This window comes from Rhinoderma darwinii, chromosome 10, assembly GCF_050947455.1.
Source record: "Rhinoderma darwinii isolate aRhiDar2 chromosome 10, aRhiDar2.hap1, whole genome shotgun sequence".
Classification (NCBI taxonomy): domain Eukaryota; kingdom Metazoa; phylum Chordata; class Amphibia; order Anura; family Rhinodermatidae; genus Rhinoderma; species Rhinoderma darwinii.
The window spans coordinates 19,429,573-19,452,681 of record NC_134696.1 but is presented as its reverse complement, the minus strand read 5'-3'; the positions used below and the strand labels follow the sequence as shown (position 1 = coordinate 19,452,681).

At 40.7% G+C, this 23,109-nt stretch overlaps 1 long non-coding RNA gene across 1 annotated transcript; it reads right to left on the bottom strand.

Annotated features, from left to right (window-relative positions):
• Nucleotides 1-14,581: 14,581 nt before the first annotated feature.
• Nucleotides 14,582-15,221, bottom strand: LOC142661403 (uncharacterized). The gene is made up of 3 exons (XR_012850724.1): nucleotides 15,141-15,221; nucleotides 14,946-15,056; nucleotides 14,582-14,761 (listed from the first exon to the last, which is right to left on the bottom strand). It is a non-coding gene; the product is annotated as an uncharacterized LOC142661403 (long non-coding RNA).
• Nucleotides 15,222-23,109: the final 7,888 nt, after the last annotated feature.

Sequence of the window (23,109 nt, the reverse complement as noted above, 5' to 3'; positions counted from 1 at the left end):
TGAGTTAGTTACATAGATTATAGTGGAAGATGATGTGCCTGTCCCTTTAATTATATAGCCCCTGCAATAAATTGAAATAGTGGCCGCTACAGGGGATATGTAGTACTACATGCAATTATTCAAATGAAAGACTGGAGACAATCTACCAGAGTGTGAGCCACTACTTGTTACCGTCTCTCTGCTCTGGCTCATGGGGGGTCCCAAATGGCGGAGCCCCTCTATGACATCCATCCGCACTGGTCATGTGATGAGCACACAGGTGAGTAAATGGTTGCAAGAGTGAGCTCTGATACACTGTAACAAGCCATGTTCTTCACTATTCTCAAGATCTCTGCTTGCTGCCAATAAAATGAAAACATTAATGTTTCAAAATCGATTAACTCGTATTGTAAATGTACTGCTCACATAGGTGTATGGCTGGTTACAGTGTATCAGAGATTTCTCTCTTCTAATAGCATTCTGCTATATGACAGAAGGGCATGATGATCAGGATGGTTTTTCAGCTTCTAGGCTGTAGACAAGAATTTTTCTGTTCAATGGCAGCAAACAGAGATCTTTAAAATTGGTAAGTAATTGAATAGAACTATATAATGAATAAGCTTTATTTATATAAAACCAGAAAACCTGTTTATCGATTCATTTCTTTACAGATATTTGTTGATCAGTGGCCCAAATGTTTTTGGAGCGATGTGCAGGAGCAGAGGCGGCCATCAGTGGGTGACGCGCCCGATCCCTATGCTCTTGGGGAGATTGGTCATGATTTTTCACCACCATCAGCTACCAATATCATGTCTGGACGTAGCTGCCAGAGAGAAGAAGATGGTGGTTGGTCCCAACCCTGGATCATGGGTTGCTCAGTATTATTTTTGTGTTCATACTGCAGTTCTGGAAATACCAGTAGGGGGCAGTGTGGTCAATGCTAGTTGGTCCATGTTTAGCTGGATGGGTAATGACCAGAAAGAATGAATAAATATCAAATCAAAAATTTTTGCAGATTTTTTTTAAACATGTCTACTGTCCATCAACGTCTTCCCCCTCCCCCAATGCTTAGTACTGACTGTTTCAGGCGTCCAAGAACGACTACTCTCATTTTTCCTGGAACAGCGCGCTTTCTGTCTACAGGACATTTTACCCTTATTGTCCTACAGAAGACGATTGTCCTGTGTCTTATTATGAACAGCGGGGGATGGGCTGAAGAACACGTCTATACATCTGTAGCATATTATCTTATTATCGACTGAGGAATTTAAGCATAGATGTCTGAGTGGAAGTCTCCTTTAAGTATAATTCTGAAACGGCCTCCCGTTGCTGAAAATCGGATGGATCAATTCTCATGAAATATTTCTAGAGGGAAGAATATGACTCATCCATTCCAGAATATACAGTGAAGGAAATAAGTATTTGATCCCTTGCTGATTTTGTAAGTTTGCCCACTGTCAAAGTCATGAACCGTCTAGAATTTTTAGGCTAGGTTAATTTTACCAGTGAGAGATAGATTATATAAAAAAAATAAAAAAAAATAACATTGTCAAAATGATATATATTTATTTGCATTGTGCACAGAGAAATAAGTATTTGATCCCTTTGGCAAACAAGACTTAATACTAGGTGGCAAAACCCTTGTTGGCACGCACAGCAGTCAGACATTTTTAGTAGTTGATGATGAGGTTTGCACACATGTTAGATGGCATTTTGGCCCACTCCTCTTTGCAGATCATCTGTAAATCATTAAGATTTCGAAGCTGTCGCTTGGCAACTCGGATCTTCAGCTCCCTCCATAAGTTTTCAATGGGATTAAGGTCTGGAGACTGGCTAGGCCACTCCATGACCTTAATGTGCTTCTTTTTGAGCCACTCCTTTGTTGCCTTGGCTGTATGTTTCGGGTAATTGTCGTGCTGGAAGACCCAGCCACGAGCCATTTTTAATGTCCTGGTGGAGGGAAGGAGGTTGTCACTCAGGATTTGACGGTACATGGCTCCATCCATTCTCCCATTGATGCAGTGAAGTAGTCCTGTGCCCTTAGCAGAGAAACACCCCCAAAACATAATGTTTCCACCTCCATGCTTGACAGTGGGGACGGTGTTCTTTGGGTCATAGGCAGCATTTCTCTTCCTCCAAAAATGGCGAGTTGAGTTAATGCCAAAGAGCTCAATTTTAGTCTCATCTGACCACAGCACCTTCTCCCAATCACTCTCAGAATCATCCAGATGTTCATTTGCAAACTTCAGACGGGCCTGTACATGTGCCTTCTTGAGCAGGGGGACCTTGCGGGCACTGCAGGATTTTAATCCATTACGGCGTAATGTGTTACCAATGGTTTTCTTGGTGACTGTGGTCCCAGCTGCCTTGAGATCATTAACAAGTTCCCCCCGTGTAGTTTTCGGCTGAGCTCTCACCTTCCTCAGGATCAGGGATACCCCACGAGGTGAGATTTTGCATGGAGCCCCAGATCGATGTCGATTGACAGTCATTTTGTATGTCTTCCATTTTCTTACTATTGCACCAACAGTTGTCTCCTTCTCACCCAGCGTCTTACTTATGGTTTTGTAGCCCATTCCAGCCTTGTGCAGGTCTATGATCTTGTCCCTGACATCCTTAGAAAGCTCTTTGGTCTTGCCCATGTTGTAGAGGTTAGAGTCAGACTGATTTATTGAGTCTGTGGACAGGAGTCTTTTATACAGGTGACCATGTAAGAGCTGTCTATAATGCAGGCACCAAGTTGATTTGGAGCGTGTAACTGGTCTGGAGGAGGCTGAACTCTTAATGGTTGGTAGGGGATCAAATAATTATTTCTCTGTGCACAATGCAAATAAATATATATCATTTTGACAATGTGATTTTCTTTTTTTTTTTTTATATAATCTATCTCTCACTGGTAAAATTAACCTAGCCTAAAAATTCTAGACTGTTCATGACTTTGACAGTGGGCAAACTTACAAAATCAACAAGGGATCAAATACTATTTCCTCCACTGTATATATATATATATATATATATATATATATATATATATATATATATATATACCCAATGGTATTTGGCACCGCTATGTAAATATCTATTATTTGCCTACTGTATGGCACTCTTGTGGGGGCAGTGAATGGCACAACTGCTTGATATTAGTGACATGTATGGCAGTGGGATGTGGGCAATGCATGACACTATTATATGGGAACTGATTTTATGCAATGTATGGCACTATGTGTGGGCATTATGGGACTATTATGTGTGGGCATTATGGGACTATTATGTGTGGGCATTATGGGACTATTATGTGTGGGCATTATGGGACTATTATGTGTGGGCATTATGGGACTATTATGTGTGGGCATTATGGGACTATTATATGTGAGCATTATGGGACTATTATGTGTGAGCAAAATTTGGAGGGTCCACACTTTACAACACAACCTTAACGCTTTCTGGCACTGTTATATGTACGCTATCGTTGTACTGCACTTAATGTCAATTCAAGTCCCTCGAGAAAAGCAACTTGAGGCTGGTATTGTATTTTTTTACACATATGTCCATATGGCTACTCTTTAGGTCCGAATATTTATATTGTATACCATCTTAGAGCACATTTACTGCTGAATTATTTAAGAAGTACTTGTATAAGGGTGTACATATATGTTCTGGGTTTTAAAGCGCATCGGTCATCTCTCCTGACATGTATTTGAATAATTACATTCCCCAAAAAATAACAATATGTAGAGCATCTTTTTTTTAGAACTCTGCATTGTGCCATTCCTCATTTATTTCTCCTAGAAATGTATGAATAAATTGACAACTGGGTGTTACCAGTTGGGGGGGGGGGGTGTTCCTAGACGGATTGACATTGTCCAATCAGTGCTCACGGTAGGGGCACACCCCTTTGACAATAAAAATGTTTACATACAGTTGTGAACTAATGTATACATTTCTAGGAGGAATAATAGAGGAATGGTGAAGGAAAGTTCTAAGAAAATATGTTCCAGAATTGTTATTTCATGGGAAATAGAAGTATTTACTAAAATAGACATGTCAGGAGAGGTCCTCCTTAAATGAATTCTTCACAAGGGTGTTTATGAAGAAAAGGGGTGTGGCTTTGGATGTGACCATATTAATGGGCGGGGTTTAAGGTGCTAGCTGATAGCAGGTAAGCTCAGCCAATGGTAGTGACATATACATATTGTTATGTTTCGATTCCTAACCATTTGTAAGATCTCTACTTGCTGTTAGTGAATGGAAAAATTTGTCAGCGATCAAAGCTAAAAACACCATTTAATGGCCATTTGGCTAAAATTTTCTTACAATTTTGAACTTGCAGGAATTATTACAAAACACCATTGTTCAAGGTGAAGGTGTCAGCTATTATATATTTATATATTACATTTGTATTCACACTATAAGATTATTACTGTGGTGTTATCTACATTACTGCAGGTTTTACCCAATTAGGTAAGAAATTGATTTTAAATTATGCTTATCTTCCTCCTAAGGGTCATGTGTGGATTACATTTGACAATTTTAATGCAAGTAAAAAAAGTAATTATCTTTTTTTTTTTTTTTTTACTGAACATGCACTAAAATACAGGCAGCTAATAAAAGTATTTGTGTAACATTGTATCAGACGAGGCCGGAGCACAATACCCGAATACAATGGACCGCGTGATAAAAACGCTCCAACAACTTTACATCTTCATATTCTATCAAGTTGGGACGAGTCATACAACTTTGCCTCTTGGGGAGGTACGAGGCCAAAGTCACCTCTTCCTCTAATAAATGCAGATCTATGTGTCTCCATGGTTTCAGAATACAGACAATCCCTGCGTAGTCTGATTCTGTAGTCCTGTGTTACTCCCCTACCTCTGAATCCTTTTCTTTCCTATCTACAGAAACTAGAAGAGGGGCCTATGAAAGAGACTACACAGGGTTTGTTTGTAGTCTGTAACCATTGAGACATATAAGTTTGCATAAGAGCTGTAAACATAAAACGATAGGAGATTTTTAATTAGGACTTTTTGCAAAATTCATACCGTTTAATAAAGGGGACATTTATATGCTTTGTATACAGGGTATGATGGTCTCTCAGGAGGTAGTGATATGTGATACCATGAGAATATTATAAGGGGATGTAAAGGTAGCAGTTGCGCACAGGCCATTGTGACTGAGGGTGCCCAAAGACCCCCCGTCACAAAGGAAGACACCAGCATTATAAATGTCCCATGGTAGGTGGTATGGGGGGCCCTTAAAACAGATTTTTCATTAGGACCCAGGATCTTCAAGTTATGCCTCATGTTGGAGCCGGTCTGGCATGCTAAGCCCCGCCCTCGTCCAGAAGCCACACCCAAAAGATGGCCCTTAACTCCTTCCCGACATTTGACTTTTATGGGTATGTCATAGCCGGGTAGGGGAAGTATGGAACGGGATCACGGAGTGAAACCGCTCCATATGATGCGGGTGTCGACTGTATGTTACAGCCGACACTTCACAGTAACGAGCGGGATCTTGCTCGTTTAACCCGTTAAATGCCGCGGTTGCTATTGCCAGGTCCGCCGTCTTTGTGCCTCCGGCAGAATCACGATATACTGCAATACATTAGTATTGCAGTATATAGTGCAAGCGATCCAACGATCGCTGGTTGAAGTCCCCTAGGGGGACTAATAAAAATAAGTAAAAATTTGTAAAATAAAAGGTTTTTTTGTGTAGAAAAAAAATGTAAAGTTAAAAAAAAAACCTTTTCCCATTTCCCCCTAGAGCATAGTAAAAAATATAAAAAATGAACATAATTGGTATCGCCGCATCCGTAAAAGTCTGAACTATTACAATATATTATTATTTAACCCGCACGGTGAACGCCATAAAAACCCAAAAAAAAATTGTAAACGCCAGAATCGCTATTTTTTGGTCACATAGTCTCCCACAAAAAATAGAATAAAAAAAAGTGATCAAAACGACGCATGTACTCCAAAATACTATCATTAAAAACTACAGCTTATCCCGCAAAAAATAAGCCCTCAAATCACTTAATCGACGGAAAAATAAAAAACTTACGGCTCTCGGAATTTGGCGACACAAAATAAATTTTCTTTTGTACACTTAGTTTTTTACTTGTAAAAGTAGTAAAATATAGAAAAAACTACATATATTTGGTATCGCCGTAATCGTATTGACCCGCAGAATAAAGCTAACATGTTGTTTTAATTGCACAGTGAATTCCGTAAAAACGGCGCACAAAAAACAATGGCGGAATTGCTGTTTTTTTTATTTTATACCCCACAAATAATTTTTTCCCCATTTCCTAGTACATTATATGGCACAATAAGTAGCGGTACGAAAAACTACAACTCGTCCCGCAAAAATCAAGTCCTCATAGGACTATATCGACGGAAAAATAAAGAAGTTATGGCTTTTGGAAGGCGGGGAGGAAAAAACGAAAATTAATATCTGAAAGTTGTTTACGACGGGAAGGGGTTAAGTATGAAAACTAAGACAAAAAGTGGGGTCCTGGAGTCCTGGGGGGCACAAACCACTTATCTCTTATTGGCATCCGAGTCCAATGTTTCTAGAAATATATTTTGTTGGATTTTACTTTAGAAAAACAAACAGTGAAACAAACTGCACAACGAGTAGAAATGATGATTCTCGCCCGTCAGCAGGAAAGGCGCTCCCCGCGGAGGAAGCCATTTTGATGGAATATTTATGAGAATTCAGCTGATCAATTCGCTCGGTCCGGTGACACAACCTTGGCAATTTTTTTTTGTAGATTTTTTTGGAAATGGTCCTGTCCACATTTCTGCTTAGTCTCAGCATCATTATATACATAATAAATGAGGATTAATGAATTGCTGTTTTCCGGCTGTAGTTTTAAGACCTCGCAAGCTGCAATATATATATATACACTGTAAGTATCGGACCTGGCAGGTGCCGGATTATTAAATGTTCTGGATTATAGAATGATCCGAGAAAAGTATATAAAACTCAAGTATAGAGGACACAATAAAAAATACAAGAAAATCTGTTATCTAGACTTCCGCTTGTGTGAGATTCTAGATTATCTATCTATCTATCTATCTATCTATCTATCTATCTATCTATCTATCTATCTATCTATCTATCTATCTATCTATCTATCTATCTATCTATCTATCTATCTATCTATCAGGGAAACCATCAACAAATTGCTGTTGCTGGATCTGTTTTTTTAACTCTTGTCTATCTATCTATCTATCTATCTATCTATCTATCTATCTATCTATCTATCTATCTATCTATCTATCTATCTATCTATCTATCTATCTATCTATCTATCTATCTATCTATCTGTCTCTGCATTTCTTCCTTTTTAGACAAGAAAGGATACAATTTCCACATAATCTCCCCACCAGTGTAATATCTCTGGTACGGGTTAATTCTGTATCTTCTTCGGCTCTTTATTAACTTGTGAGCTGAATTCTGAATGGAAATATTTAATATGCTGCCAGTGTAATACTTTGGTGGTAATTTAAAATAATACCCTGCAAATAAAATTTAACAGCTGGTAATATAGGTTTATTTCTAGAGATGAAGATAATTATTTAAAAGGAAAAAAAAAAAAAGAAAAGGTATAGAGGAGAGCCATATAAAAAATATAAAAAATCTAGAACATAAAAGGTAAATATCTTTCTGTAGTGTTAGATATTTCTAGGAGTATAACACGGACACGGATACGTTGGAGGTGAATTAAATGTACAATTTGTATTGGGTTTTTATCCCTTCATTTTTATCTTTCTTTTTGTTTTTCTATATTCAATTAAAGTTGAAATATTTTATCAATTTCACTGAGCCCTATTATTTGTCTTCTCTTTCCACAATACGAATGTCTGTCTACAGGTTAGGCGTCATGCACACGACACTAAGGGCTCATGCTCACGACCGTAGTGGTGTGCACGGCACGTGATTTGCGCGCAAATCGCAGGCCGTGCACATGGCCGTGTGCATTCATTTCAATGAGCCTGGACAAAATCTGGCCATAATAAGACATGTCCTATCTTTTTGCAGTCCAGGCTCCTGGGCAATGCAAAAATGTGAATGGGCCCATAGAAATTAATGGGTTTTCAGGTGAATTGCGGCCGTAAAAACACGTTTGTGTGCATGGGGCCTAAGGGTTTTTTACTGTCCGCAAATACGGACACCTGAATAGGCTGCACATATGGTATGTCGATACCTGACATATAGTGTAATGATCTTGAATTATTACCACTTTTATATTCCAATAACATCCAAATCAGGGGCGGAGACAGTCAGCAGAGGGCCCCTCTGCAAGAAGAGTATATGGGCCCCGTGCTCTCCCATAGCTCATCGTAGCACACCCGCCTTATGTCTTTCTAACTATGCATTATCTCGGTCCCTTACATGCAGTCTAATAGACAGTAAATGCTGTTTTTAAGGTGGCAGTGACCCCACTCTACCCACTGGGCCCTTGTGTAGCTGCGCAGGTTGCACACATGGTATGTCTGCCCCTGATCCGGAGCTGCATTCAGAATTCTGCTGGTCTCTGTATGACACATTAATGTGTACTGGTAAGATTGATGGGGCAGTCCAAGATTAGAAAAAAAGAGTTTGCTTTCCCCCCCCCCAGAAACAGCGCCACTCATGTCCATGTCTGGTATTGCAGCTCAATCCCATTTAAGTGACTGAGGCTGAGCTGCAGATACAGCCTCTGGACAATAGTGGCACTGTCTCTGGAAATAAGCAGACTGTTTTGTGAGAAACTCTGCAAAAACCATGACATTTTTTTTTCCCCCTAATGATGTCAGTGGTGAAAAATACAATAAAAACAATAAAACAACAAAACCATAGATAAATAAATGAACCCCGCAATAAAACCATATAAGATAAGCTTAGCTGGATCTTGTATGATTGGGATTTTCATTAAAAATCTTTTCCCCTACAATGTAATATCAGGCCATTGTGGTAAAAATAAACCAAAAAAACAACTAAAATGCACCAAAAATGTAAACACATCCTAATAGTACATATGAGCTCTGGCTGTATTGCATTTTGTGAGATGTAATTGTATTTCTGCTGTATAGGGGGTGCAAAAACCACATCTCTTATACAACTCAGCAGTTTATAATAAGTGCAGACACTGAACCAGCAGGGGCTGTAATAAGCAATGAAGTCAGAAAGCAACCAAGTGGATGGAACTGAAAAATACAAACATATACAAAACCCCAAATGGTTTTGTAACTTTTTTTAACAAAACCTTAGGCCCCATGCACACGACCGTAGATTCCGTCCGTAATTATGGTCAGTAATTACGGGCCCATTCATTTCTGTGTCCGTGCCGTAGAAGCCTTCCGTAAATAATAGGACATGTCCTATTTTTTTATTTTACAGACCGTGCTCCAACACTCCCGCTGTCCGCGGCTGGCCATGCCCGTAATCACAGACCGTGATTATGGGCTCGGTCGTATGCAGGGGGCATTAGGGAGAAGAGTCCATTTTAATTGTTCCAACCATCTGATAATAGGGGTATGTGCACACACAAAATAAATAACGTCTGAAAATACGGAGCTGTTTTCAAGGAAAAACAGCTCCTGATTTTCAGACGTTTTTTTATTCAAAGTCGCGTTTTTCACGGCCGTTTTTGGAGCTGTTTTTCTATAGAGTCTATGAAAAACGGCTCCAAAAACGGCTGAAGAAGTAACATGCACTTTTCGCGGCTGTAAAAAAGGCCCCGTCGGAACAGAACCCCATTTTTCCCATTGAAATCAATGGGCAGATATTTAGAGGCGTCCTGCTTCCAGCCTGAAAAATGGCAGAAAATAGCCCGTATGAACATACCCTAATTGTCAATAAAGTTGTGACCAATTCTGAGGCTGGGTTCACACGAGCATGTTCGGTCCGTAAAGGACGGAACGTATTTTGGCCGCAAGTCCCGGACCGAACACAGTGCAGGGAGCCGGACTCCTAGCATCATAGTTATGTACGATGCTAGGAGTCCCTGCCTCTCCGTGGAACTACTGTCCCGTACTGAAAACATGATTACAGTACGGGACAGTTGTCCGGCAGAGAGGCAGGGACTCCTAGCGTCGTACATAACTATGATGCTAGGAGCCCGGCTCCCTGCAGTGTGTTCGGTCTGGGACTTGCGGCCAAAATACGTTCCGTCCTTTACGGACCGAACATGCTCGTGTGAATCCAGCCTAATTCAAAAATGTCAATTTGGTCAAAAATAACCCAGATATTTAAGAAATGATCGTATGAAAATGAATAGAATAGGACGCGTGTGCCCTTTAAATATATAAATATATTTTTCCGTACGTTTTTTCCGCGCTGCGTTTATATAAAAGCTTTCTATATTATCACCTGAGATTTGTGCCTTTATCTCTAAGAGTTTGTTGTGGTGACGCAAGATCAATAATTTACCCAGGTGCGGGGAAGAGGGTCTTAAATAATTCACTGTGGTTTATAATGCAATCTGCTGTTTATAACAAACCTCCATTTTCAATCCCTCTCTTGACGATAAGCCGAAAAAAAAAAATCTGTTGAACAAACGCCGTCAAATGCTACGTAGTAAGATTATGCAGCGGCAGGTTCACTTTTCTATAGTAGGTCTCTATAGCAAGCAGCTTCTGGGATCAATCCGTTGTCATGGCAACGTTTGTGATCCCCGGTCGCCGTCCGTATTATATTATTATGCAAGTTTTGCAGCGTCGTAAATTAATTTTTTTATTTTTTATTTTTTTATCATAAAAATTTTCTATCTGTTTTACATCTACAATCTGTTAAAGAGGTTTTCCAGAACTGCAATATTGATAGGTCATCAGCATCAGATCAGTGGGGGTCCAAATCCCGGCACCCCCACAGATCAGCTGTAAGAAGGGACTTTGGCGCTCCCCTTCATTGTTTATCAGGCACAGCGCCGTACATTTGGTAGTGGCTGTTCGTGGTACTGCAGCTCCGTCCCATTTACTTAAATGAGACAGAACTGTTGTGAGCTGCAGTACCAGGCAGAGCCTCAACTAAATGTACGGCGCTGTAAACAATGAAGTGGAGAACCACTCCTCCATCATTCAGCTGATCACCAGAGGTGCTGGGAGTTGGACCCCAAGGATAGGCCATCAATGGTAAAGTCCCAAAAAAAACCTTAAAGGCATGGTGTTGCCCTAAAAACATGTATTTTTTTTAAAAATTAAACATTCAGTGTGTGGGTGATTAAACATTGTTCCAATTTTTTTTATTTTTTGGGAGAGTCAGGAAATATTATAAATTGTATTCAATTGGATTCAATTTTATAGTATTTACCATTTCTGGTCACTAGATGGAGCCATTCACAAAATTGCAGCATTGCATGTGGTAAAGCAACCACATAGCTTTTCTGCTGCAAATTTTGGGAAAAGTGACTCGCTCTAGTGAGCTCACAGAATCCCCCCTCCCTTATCCTGGCAAGTGCCAGGAGAGGGAGGGCTTTCAATGTCTTCAAACCTCCTTACATTGTGTGCCGCCATTTTCAAAGCGACTACACAGTGGAAGGAGGTTGTAGTGCGAACATACCTGCGAGGAGACGCTCTGAGGAGGACCAGGACCATCGAGGCGGACCAGGACCATCGAGGCAGACCAGGACCATCGAGGCGGACCAGGACCATCGAGGCGGACCAGGACCATCGAGGCGGACCAGGACCATCGAGGCGGACCAGGACCATCGAGGCGGACCAGGACCAGCGAGGGGACACTTCGAGGACGAGGCGGCCAAGGAAGGACCAGTGTGTCGGACGTGGAAGGACGAGCGAGGCGACGGAGGAGGAGCAGCGAGTCGGACGAGGAGGACAAGGAAGGACGAGGTGTACCAGGGAATCGGACGTGGAAGGACGAGCGAGGCGACGGTGGAGGACGAGCGAGGCGAGGGAGGAGGACGAGCGAGGCGACGTAGGAGGACGAGCGAGGCGACTTGGGAGGACCACCGTGGGGGAACAGCGAGGCGGTAAGTAACGCCGAAATAGGCATTATGTGTGGCATCATCTAAGGGAGGCCTATGTCGGCATATACGGGAGGCCTGTGTCATCATACGGGAGGCCGGTGCTATCATATCAGGGAGGCCTGTGGCATCATACGGGAGGCCTGTGCCATCAAATCAGGGAGGCCTGTGCCATCAAATCAGGGAGGCCTGTGGCATCATATAGGGGAGGCCTGTGGCATCATATAGGGGAGGCCTCTGGCATCATATAGGGGAGGCCTGTGGCATCATCTAGTGGAGGCCTGTGCCATCATACGGGAGGCCTGTGCCATCATATAGGGGAGGCCTGTGGCATCATATATGGGATGCCTGTGGCATCATATAGGGGAGGCCTGTGGCATCATATAGGGGAGGCCTGTGGCATCATAGAGGGAGAGCCTGTGCCATCATACGGGAGGCCTGTGGCATCATATCATGGAGCCATATCAGGGAGGCCTGTGGCATCATATAGGGGAGGCCTGTGGCATCATATAGGGGAGGTCTGTGGCATCATACCAGCGGAGGCCTGTGGCATCATATCAAGGGAGGCCTCTGCTAGTATTTACAGTGTGGCATCATTTACAGTGTGGCATCATTTACAGTGTGGCATCATTTACATTGTGGCAGCATTTACAGTGTGGCAGCATTTACAGTGTGGCAGCACTTATAGTGTGGCAGCATGTACGGTGTGTCTGCATGTACGGTGTGGCATCATACCAGCGGAGCCCTGTGTCATCATACCAGCGGAGACCTGTGGCATCATTTACAGTGTGGGAGCATTTACAGTGTGGCAGCATTTACAGTGTGGCAGCATGTACGGTGTGGCTGCATGTACGGTGTAGCATCAAAACCAAAAATTTACGTTCTTTTACTAGCTCTTCATCTGCTGGTTCGGAAAACAAATTTGTTGTCACGTTGTCAAATGATAAACTAGAATCTGGTGGTTCGTAGTCCAGATCTGTTGGATCATTTATGACAGTAGAAGAAACAAAGCTTTCCTCGGGATCCTCAAATATGACTTTGCTTGATGTTTGTCTTTGTAAGCGGGGGGTTGAGAACGTAGATGGGTAAAAATGATCCAACTTCATTGTTATTTGGTTAGCAAAAGAAAGTTCTTCCTCTGGAAACTGGCATCCTCTATCCACTGTGAAGATGTGTGATTGAGTGGTTGCATCTCTTATTCTTTTGAAAGGTGTGTTGGTGGCTCTCGTTGACAAAGTCTTATGTCGGGTGTTTGTTGCTGCATTTCTTTCGAAAAATTTCCTCTTGACACCTATTTTTACATGTTTCACTCCCATGACTTTGGACATTGACGTTGGTGGATAGTTTTGCATTGAGGTACCGGTCGAAGCGTATGTAATTCTGTTGGTGGATGTAGTAGGCAAAGGCAATTGCATGCATTGTGTTGCACAAGAATAAGTGTCTTCCTCTTCTGTACGTTTCCGTTTAGATGGTGGACACTCTGTTTCCTGATAAGGGAATATCGTGGGAATTGCACTTTCCTTCAGCCATCGTATCTTCTTTTCCGACTTAAAAACATAACAGTCTTCTGCAAAGTGTTTTGAACATAGTCTAAATAAATCTTGTTTTTTCCCATCAAAAATTCTTTGTGAGAGTGCATCTAGATTGTCCAACGATTGTCTGGCCTGTTGGAGCCAAACTTTTATCTTGTCAATGTTGCCTGGGAAAACATGCAGGGTCACTCCTTGAGAGTAAGTAGCTCTATTAGACCGACTGTCACAACTAGAGACAATGCACGACGGCATTTCTATCAAAAAAGTAAATGTAAATATTATGGCATGAGAAAAGATCATTACGTTACCAGCGATGGATTACATAAAGATAGTTGATACCCCGAATCAGGTGTATTTGTGTACTAACATACTTACAATTACAATTTAGATGTGTGAGTTTGCCTTTTCTAAGTGCAAGAGTAAAACTATAGTTTGTCTAAAATTATATTGACCACAGCGTTTTTTGAAGACATAACATCACATTAGTGGCAGTTCTTGGATCACCGCTTGCGAAGTCACCCATATTTATCACCCAAATGTGACCTATGTTGTGTTGTAGATTGTCATGTGGAGAAGTGAGTATTCTACATGTTACCTTGTTTATAGGTAACTGTTTGGCACTGGGAATTTACGGTTCACCAAGGCACAAAATAGTGTGTCGTTTTAGACTATCATTGTAAAACCGTCAATGATCTCAGTGCCAGACAGTTTCACCATGTCAATGTTTGAGTATAGGTTTTTTTGGCTGACCAACACATTTTTTGTTTTGATTTGTTTGTATGTAATAGAGACAGTGAATTAAAGAGAATAGCATTTATAACCAAATTTTTTTTTATTGATGAAGCCATAACTGCCTTCCACAGTAACAGAGAATAAGTGTCCCATCATAAACACAAATATAAAATTTACATGCATAACACAAAAAGTTTTTGGAACATAGTCACAAAAATATAGTTCTGTTAAAAAGTCAACATCGACGGATAGGCACCAACATATAAAAGTAGAATTTTGTAGACGGAAATGGGAAAGAGATTTAGATTGAAAATATACACATGTCAACGACAAACACTAAGAAGTTATCAGCAGATGAAATAAACTTGCTTCGTCACATGTTTATGGACCTTCACCAGCAGATGAAAACAACTTGTTTCCCTCATCTCATCATCAAACCGGATCCTTTAGCAGCAGGTGAAAACCCCTTTCTTTGTCACATATTACCACCGTACCTTCACATTGTATTACAGAACGTTTCAGCCAATCATGCGGCATGTCAAAGTTATATTTCCTACAGAAGAATAAAATAAAAAATTTATGAATGGATTGATCAACCTCAAGCGTTGCACTATGCGCAACATGGTCGCTTTGGAAGAATGTCATCCCTGTCTGAACACTCTGCATAGTTTGGCTCCTCTGATGAACTTGTGTGTCATGTATGTTTATATGAACTACCTATGTTAGGGATTACTTACTTTCGAGAATTCAGAACTTATGCTGCTCAGAATGGCCTGTTCGTCTAAACGTTGGTAATCCGCTCTGGTTGCTGCTGTCGTCGTCTGTATCTGATAGCGTTGCTTTGCCTCCTGTTAAAAGAAGTACAATAATATATTTTAAAAAACATAATTTCCAATTATTGTACGTTTAGGGTAGTCCCCTCGCTCCCGCACCTGTTCAAAGTATCTATGCTCCTCGAATACACTCCTCACGGTTGTGTTTTCACTGGCGCGCTCCCTCTCCTCCTGGTAAACTAATGATCAAAAAGTCACACACTCTGGAAATGCTGCCACTCTGTCAATGCTGCCACTCTGTCAATGCTGCCACTCTGTCAATGCTGCCACTCTGTCAATGCTGCCACTCGGTCAATGCTGCCACTCGGTCAATGCTGCCACAATGTAAATGCTGCCACACTGTAAATGCTGCCACACTATAAATGCTGCCACAGGCATCCGCTACTATGATGCTACACCGTACATGCAGCCACACCGTACATGCTGCCACACTAAAAATGCTGCCACACTATAAATGCTGACACAATGTAAATGCTACCACACTGTAAATGATGCCACACTGTAAATGATGCCACACTGTAAATGATGCCACACTGTAAATACTAGCAGAGGCCTCCCTTGATATGATGCCACAGGCCTCCGCTGGTATGCTGCCACAGGCCTCCGCTGGTATGATGCCGCAGGCCTCCGCAGACATGATGCAACAAGGCCTCCCTGTTATGATGCCACAGGCCTCTGCTTGTATGCTGCCACAGGCCTCCCTTCGTATGATGCCGCAGGCCTCCGCTGGTATGATGCCGCAGGCCTCCGCTGTTATGATGCCGCAGTCCTCCCTGTTATGATGCCGCAGTCCTCCCTGTTATGATGCCACAGGCTTCCCTGGTATGATGCCAAAGGCTGCTCACACAAACGCACATGAACAGAACTTACCTGTTCCTGACGCGACCTCCTCTCTGTCAACCTTCTTGCGACTGGTCTTCTTGCGCCTTCGCTGCGAACACATGACCGGAAGCCGCGGCCGGAACTCGTCATCTCACACTCCTGCCGCGGCTTCCGGTCGACATGAACATGGCGCCGGATTTCGCTCTAGCAAATGCCTCAGTTTTGGTCTGTGTGTGAGCGGCGCATGCGCAGTTCACACACAGACGCCGTACACGGCAGTCAATGGGACGGGAGCCGTTCGCAGTCCCTATGGGACTGTGGCTGCCGTATTCCATGTCTGTGTGTGTCGTTAATCGACACACACAGTAATGGAAACAAAAATGGCAGCCCCCATAGAACAGCTAATCAATTAAAAACGTAAAAAGTACAAAACAGCAACATACATTAATAAAATTTATTGATCTATCACACAAAAACACATAACATATTAAAAACAAAGTTGGTAGTGACACTGTTCCTTTAAACCACATTATGACCATTTATGCATTATATATATATATATATATACACAAACCATATGTTTATAATATACTTACACAAAACCGATTTTCTTTATTCCAGAGCATTGCAGAAATTCTCAGAGGAGAACTCAGTAGCTCGCCATGATTACTTTCTACATTCTGCGCTAACGTGGTAGGATTAGTACAACAGATGGTAACTTTTTGCATATGCAGAGAGCGCCTGATCTGTGCCGAAATGTTACCTCCGGTCCACAGTTAATAGGGCTATTATGTAACGAAGCTCACTGAGCAAGGGGCTGCCAGGTACACTTCATTTGTGTAGTAGTTTCATAAAGAATTCAGCTCTCCTTCCTTTCCCACTATAGATCCAATGTTATTTCTATATCAAGTTTTACATCAACATATACATTGAGAATTGTTGACACTGGAACAAGTATTGCTATGGAGTAGCATAGCTGCCTGTTATGCCCCTGGTGTGTGCATTATCCCTCCACTACAGCATCATTTTCTGCATTGTATCTAAACTATGACATCATTGTGTGTTTTGCTTCCTGTGCTGTGATGTCACTGTGTGCAAATTGACATTTTGTATGCATTATTCCTATGCTTTGATATTGTGGTCTGTAGTATTCTTGTGCTGACACATTAGTGTCCGTTATGCCCATCATTTTTATAATTCCTCTGCTGTAACTTCACTGGTTAGATTATCCTTGTACTGTAACACTATTGTGTGTATTATGCCAGTATTGTGACATCACTGTGCATATTATAAATGTACTGTGACATTTCCAGTTAGAATCGTTAGATTATTCTTGTACTGTAATATCACTGTGTGCATTATTCCAGTACTGTGACATCACTGGTTGGATAATCCTTGTACAGTAACTGCCCTGTGTGTATTAGACCAGCACTATGAAATCACTGTGTGCATTTTTTTCTGTTCTGTTAGGGCATGGCCCCACGTGGCGTATTTCTTCCGCAGCTGTCCGAATCAATGCCGCACAGAATCTGCGTTGCAGATTCTGCGGCGGATCTGCCCAAAATGTGCAGTAAATTGATGCGGTCTAGCTGCTGCGGACTTCGGTAAAAGTGCTTCCCTTCTCTCTATCAGTGCAGGATAGAGAGAAGGGACAGCACTTTCCCTAGTGAAAGTAAACGAATTTCATACTTACCGGCCGTTGTCTTGGTGACGCGTCCCTCTTTCGGCATCCAGCCCGACCTCCCTGGATGACGCGGCAGTCCATGTGACCGCTGCAGCCTGTGATTGGCTGCAGCCGTCACTTAGACTGAAACGTCATCCTGAGAAGCCGGACTGGAGGAAGAAGCAGGGAGTTCTCGGTAAGTATGAACTTCTATTTTTTTGACAGGTTGCTGTATATTGGGATCGGTAGTCACTGTCCAGGGTGCTGAAACAGTTACTGCCGATCGCTTAACTCTTTCAGCACCCTGGACAGTGACTATTTACTGACGTCTCCTAGCAACGCTCCCGTAATTACGGAAGCCCCATTGACTTCCTCAGTCTGGCTGTAGACCTAGAAATACATAGGTCCAGCCAGAATGAAGAAATGTCATGGCAAAAAAGCAAGACGCATCCGCAGCACACATAACATGTGCATGACAGCTGCGGACTTCATTGCGGAATTTTGAATCTCCATTGAAGTCAATGGAGAACTTCCGCAATGAGTCCGCAACCAGTCCGCCACTGGTCCGCAACATCCATTGTATGCTGCGGACACCAAATTCCGCACCGCAGCCTATGCTCCGCAGCGGAATTTTCAGCCACGTCTAAACGAAGCCTACTAAAAAGAAGTGGATTCAATGGAGAAACGGCTCCGCTGTGGATTAACGCTGCGGAGTGTCCGCAGTGGAATTCAAGAGCAATTCCGCCACGTGGGGCTTTGCCCTTACACCATTGTGTGTATTATGGCAGTACTGTGATGTCACTGTGCACATTATCCCTGTATTCTGACATCATTGAGTAAATTATCTTTGTACTTTGACATTAGTGTGTACATTATCTCTGTACTCTAACACCACTATGTATGTCAGAAGTGCACCATCACTGTGTGCATCGTGCCAGTACTGTGACATTCCTGTACACAATATCCCACCCCTGTGACATTACTGTGTGCATTATATCACTACTATGACCTCACTGTAAACAATATTCCTCTACTGTGACATCACTGTAAACAATATTCCACAACTATGACATCACTGTAAACAATAATCCACTACTGTGACATCACTGTGCACAATTTATAACATCATTGTGCACGACTCCTGTGCTGTAACTTAACTGAGCTAATCATCCCATACTGTCACAGTATTGTGTATTATCTCTATGTTTTGACATCACTGTGTGCATTATTTCTTTACTGTGACTTTATTTTGCACATTATCTCTGTGCATTAGGGAAAGACACAAGGTATAAAGTACAGACGCAAATAATCAGACGCTTTCCATGGTAGAGGGGGGCTTTATTCCAAGATTTCTTATGGGGTCCTATAATGATATAAAACCTCTGTAGAGGGACAGTTCCTCTGCTATAAGAGCTCTAAGGACACAATACAAGAGCACTATATAATGTGTGTCGACTTGGGACAACCCTTTCAACTATGCAACCTCTGTTGAGTGACCACTTCTTCCAACGATGAGCCAATGGCCATCAGTGTAATTTCTGGGCAGGCAGGGTCCTCAGGTGTAAAAGCCATAACTGGTAATAGACGGAGGTCCCAACAAGGGTTTGGCGGCACCCTGTTATAGCGTTTCTTTATTTAAACTCAATGGCTTATTACAATGGCCAAATAATGGGTTAAATTAAACATTTGGCTCTGCTGCATCTGTATAGTAAGATAACAACGGCTGTTATATACATATATTTACAAGAATATTCCCCAATTATACCCAACATTATTGAAATGGTAAAGCTAATTACTAGCAGTGATACAGTTATAAAACACTGAAACATGTTACACAACAAATCACACTGAAATATGTAATTGGAGCAAAAATAAATAACTGGTAACTCCAGCCAAAAACATTAAATGGTTTAAGAAATATAGTCAATACCCAGAGATTTGTTTTTAACTAAATTGTCATATTTTAATTTGGATTTTAACTGTAACCTTGACAAATTTGCAATGTATTATACATATATAAGATTAAAAACTGCAAAGTAAGAGAGCAAGTTTGTTTTTGAAAATTATTTGAACTATATTGTCCCCTGTGGTTAAGGAAAATGGCTTCTATAATACTACTAATTATATATAACTGCTATAATACTGCCCCCTAAATACAAGAGTAAAACTACTATAATACTGCCCCCTATATACAAGAATATAAATATAATAATACTGCCCCCTATGTACAAGAATATAACTACTATAATACTGCCCCCTATATACAAGAATATAACTACTATAATACTGCCCCCTATATACAAAAATATAACTACTATAATACTGCCCCTATATACCAGAATATAACTACTATAATACTGCTCCTATATACAAGAATATAACTACTATAATACTGCCCCTACATACAAGAATATAACTACTATAATACTGCCTCCTATATACAAGAATATAACTACTATAATACTGCTCCTCTATACAAGAATATAACTACTATAATACTGCCCCTACATACAAGAATATAACGACTATAATACTGCCTCCTATGTACAAGAATATAACTACTATAATACTGCCCCCTATATACAAGAATATAACTACTATAATACTGCCCCCTATATACAAAAATATAACTACTATAATACTGCTTCTATATACAAGAATATAACTACTATAATACTGCCCCTATATACAAGAATATAACTACTATAATACTGCTCCTATATACAAGAATATAACTACTATAATACTGCCCCCTATATACAAGAATATAACTACTATAATACTGCTCCTCTATACAAGAATATAACTACTATAATACTGCCCCCTATATACAAGACTATAACTACTATAATACTGCTCCCTATATACAAGAATATAACTACTATAATACTGCTCCTATATACAAGAATATAACTACTATAATACTGCCCCTATATACAAGAATATAACTACTATAATACTGCTCCTATATACAAGAATATAACTATTATAATACTGCCTCTATATACAAGAATATAACTATTATAATACTGCCTCTATATACAAGAATATAACTACTATAATACTGCCCCCTATATACAAGAATATAACTACTATAATACTGCCCCCTACAGTGAAGGAAATAAGTATTTGATCCCTTGCTGATTTTGTAAGTTTGCCCACTGTCAAAGACATGAACAGTCTAGAATTTTTAGGTTAGGTTAATTTTACCAGTGAGAGATAGATTATATTTAAAAAAAAAACAGAAAATCACATTGTCAAAATTATATATATTTATTTGCATTGTGCACAGAGAAATAAGTATTTGATCCCTTTGCCAAACAAGACTTAATACTTGGTGGCAAAACCCTTGTTGGCAAGCACAGCAGTCAGACATTTTTAGTAGTTGATGATGAGGTTTGCACACATGTTAGATGGAATTTTGGCCCACTCCTCTTTGCAGATCATCTGTAAATCATTAAGATTTTGAGGCTGTCGCTTGGCAACTCGGATCTTCAGCTCCCTCCATAAGTTTTCGATGGGATTAAGGTCTGGAGACTGGCTAGGCCACTCCATGACCTTAATGTGCTTCTTTTTGAGCCACTCCTTTGTTGCCTTGGCTGTATGTTTCAGGTCATTGTCGTGCTGGAAGACCCAGCCACGAACCATTTTTAATGTCCTGGTGGAGGGAAGGAGGTTGTCACTCAGGATTTGACGGTACATGGCTCCATCCATTCTCCCATTGATGCGGTGAATTAGTCCTGTGCCCTTAGCAGAGAAACACCCACAAAACATAATGTTTCCACCTCCATGCTTGACAGTGGGGACGGTGTTCTTTGGGTCATAGGCAGCATTTCTCTTCCTCCAAACACGGCGAGTTGAGTTAATGCCAAAGAGCTCAATTTTAGTCTCATCTGACCACAGCACCTTCTCCCAATCACTCTCAGAATCATCCAGATGTTCATTTGCAAACTTCAGACGGGCCTGTACATGTGCCTTCTTGAGCAGGGGGACCTTGCGGGCACTGCAGGATTTTAATCCATTACGGCGTAATGTGTTACCAATGGTTTTCTTGGTGACTGTGGTCCCAGCTGCCTTGAGATCATTAACAAGTTCCCCCGTGTAGTTTTCGGCTGAGCTCTCACCTTCCACAGGATCAAGGATACCCCACGAGGTGAGATTTTGCATGGAGCCCCAGATCGATGTCGATTGACAGTCATTTTGTATGTCTTCCATTTTCTTACTATTGCACCAACAGTTGTCTCCTTCCCACCCAGCGTCTTACTTATGGTTTTGTAGCCCATTCCAGCCTTGTGCAGGTCTATGATCTTGTCCCTGACATCCTTAGAAAGCTCTTTGGTCTTGCCCATGTTGTAGAGGTTAGAGTCAGACTGATTAATTGAGTCTGTGGACAGGAGTCTTTTATACAGGTGACCATGTAAGAGCTGTCTATAATGCAGGCACCAAGTTGATTTGGAGCGTGTAACTGGTCTGGAGGAGGCTGAACTCTTAATGGTTGGTAGGGGATCAAATACTTATTTCTCTGTGCACAATGCAAATAAATATATATCATTTTGACTATGTGATTTTCTTTATTTTTTTTTATATAATCTATCTCTCACTGGTAAAATTAACCTAGCCTAAAAATTCTAGACTGTTCATGTCTTTGACAGTGGGCAAACTTACAAAATCAGCAAGGGATCAAATACTTATTTCCTCCACTGTATATACAAGAATATAACTACTATAATACTGCTCCTATATACAGGAATATAACTACTATAATACTGCCCCTATATACAAGAATATAACTACTATAATACTGCCCCCTATATACAAGAATATAACTACTATAATACTGACCCTATATACAAGAATATAACTACTATAATACTGCCCCCTATATACAAGAATATAACTACTATATTACTGCCCCTATATACAAGAATATAACTACTATAATACTGCCCCCTATATACAGGAATATAACTACTATAATACTGCCCCTATATACAAGAATATAACTACTATAATACTGCCCCCTATATACAAGAATATAACTACTATAATACTGGCCCCTATATACAAAATATATCTACTATAATACTGCTCCTATATACAAGAATATAACTACTATAATACTGCCCCCTATATACAAGAATATAACTACTATAATACTGCCCCTATATACCAGAATATAACTACTATAATACTGCTCCTATATACAAGAATATAACTACTATAATACTGCCCCTATATACAAGAATATAACTACTATAATACTGCCCCTATATACCAGAATATAACTACTATAATACTGCCCCCTATACACAAGAATATAACTATTATAATACTTCCCCCTATATACAAGAATATAACTACTATAATACTGCCCCTATATACAAGAATATAATTACTATAATACTACTCCCTATATACAAGAATATAACTACTATAATACTACTCCCTATATACAAGAATATAACTACTATAATACTGCCCCTATATACAAGTATATAACTACTATACTACTGCCCCTATATACCAGAATATAACTACTATAATACTGCCCCCTATACACAAGAATATAACTATTATAATACT